The 1832-nt window shown below is 45.5% G+C and overlaps 1 non-coding gene across 1 annotated transcript; it reads right to left on the bottom strand.

The window, feature by feature from the left end:
- Positions 1–1355: 1355 nt before the first annotated feature.
- On the bottom strand, positions 1356–1439 carry Trnas-gga (transfer RNA serine (anticodon GGA)). Its single transcript is given in 2 exon segments — positions 1356–1390; positions 1400–1439. It is a non-coding gene; the product is annotated as a tRNA-Ser (tRNA).
- Positions 1440–1832: the final 393 nt, after the last annotated feature.

Below are 1832 nucleotides of genomic sequence, written 5' to 3'. Positions count from 1 at the left end.
TTGAAACTTGGCAGGGGTCATCTCTTACTCATCAAAATCAGCTGCATTCAAAAGCTGTAGATCGAAGACTGCCAGATTCGTAAGAATATGGCAGGTAGGCAATACTGTGACGAAAGGGTTGTTGAGAGTTGAGCTCCATACCGTTTCTTGTACGTATTGCGGGCAAACATATTACAACCTCTCACATACATCTCATGAAGTGACTGCAATGAGAAAATTAGGGGCTAATACGAAGGTTTCTCCAAAGAGATAATCAGCAACAGAAGTTCCATCTTTTATTTTCTCAATAAATAAGAGACAACATTCTGCAGTAAGTTTCGTGTGCCTATAATTGGATGGACTGACATCTTAATAGGTAGTCTAAACTTACATCCATATACTTTCTTCGCAAGCCATCGTACAGTGTGTGATGGAGGACATCCTATACCACGACTACTCATTTCCATTCCTACTCCACTCACAAATAACACGAGGGAAAAGAACTACCTACCTATATGTCTCCCCATGTGTGCTAATTTCTCTTGTCTTATCTTCGCGGTCCTTATGTGAAATGCACGTTTGTGGCAGTGCAAACATTCGCAAGTCAGCTTCAAATGTCAGTACTCAATAGCGTTCCTCGAAAAGAACATCATCTTCCCTCCAGGGTTTCCGATTCGAGTTCTCGACTCATCCGCCACTAATTTGACGTGAGGCAATTGGACGAATCTACAGGACTGTATTATGAGGAAAGCCTGCGTCTGCAGACTTGTACACATGTGGTCAGTATAATGGTATATCGATATTGCCCACTGTGTCAGCGTTTCCGGGTTACACACCTCAAAGAGTTTCGTTTTCAGAAATGGGGAAGGAAAGCATGTTATTCTGTATCCCTGTATTTACCCCCGCGACATTTAAGGACCCAGTGCTTCTGGGAAGGACAGGGCAGTTTTTGCGAGTCTGGACTCATTAACAGCTGTCTAACACTGAGAGCAGTGGGTTCTCGGCCGGGGCCACTACAGCTATGATACGCGGGAGAGGTTCATCCCGTTGGAGCTGTTCGTGTGCCGTCTATGGGTGAAGAAGGGAGTGAAACATTCTATTGCCCCCATAGAACGATTGGTCCCAGCAGGATAATTCCGGAAGCAGTGTACGAGAATTGTAAATGACTTACTTCCACCAACGTGACAAGACAACCGAGAGACTGTGTAAGGTGGCTATGATTTCGCACCTTACAAGCACTCATCCGGTATTAGGTATTATTTGATAGGTTCAAAAAATGGCTCTGAACACTATGGGACTTAACTGCTGTGGTCATCAGTCCCCTAGAACTTACAACTACTTAAACCTAACTAACCTAAGGACATCACAAACATCCATGCCGGAGGCAGGATTCGAACCTGCGACCGCAGCGGTCGCGCGGTTCCAGACTGTAGCGCCTAGAACCGCTCGGCCACTCCGGCCAGCATTTGATAGGTTTTACATCGTATATATGAATATTTAAAGAAGACTGACATTGTCACGTACACCTTTAAAATAGCTGTTAATGCTTTCTGCATGAAAGGTCATGGATTGTCTTTATTATCAAAAGAGTATAATGAATGATTGCCTATACTTGTAGAGATTGGAACGCCAGTGGAAATGAAACGGCAGGCGTAACTCAGGCCCTGGGTGGAAAAGCCCGCACAGGTGTTTTGGTCCTGCTTAACAGAGGAAGTAACCCAAGACGGACAGTCGGGGCACCTGAGTACTGAAGCACCATACAGCGGTGGCCGGCCGGTTTGTAGCGGGGCCGGAAGGATAACGGGATAATACTTCAGAAATTCCGAAAATATTGGACGCCACAGAGAGGAGCG

This window comes from Schistocerca serialis, chromosome 5 (genome assembly GCF_023864345.2).
Source record: "Schistocerca serialis cubense isolate TAMUIC-IGC-003099 chromosome 5, iqSchSeri2.2, whole genome shotgun sequence".
Classification (NCBI taxonomy): domain Eukaryota; kingdom Metazoa; phylum Arthropoda; class Insecta; order Orthoptera; family Acrididae; genus Schistocerca; species Schistocerca serialis.
Note: the sequence above shows the minus strand (reverse complement) of the source record. Positions and strands in the feature narration are given on the sequence as shown.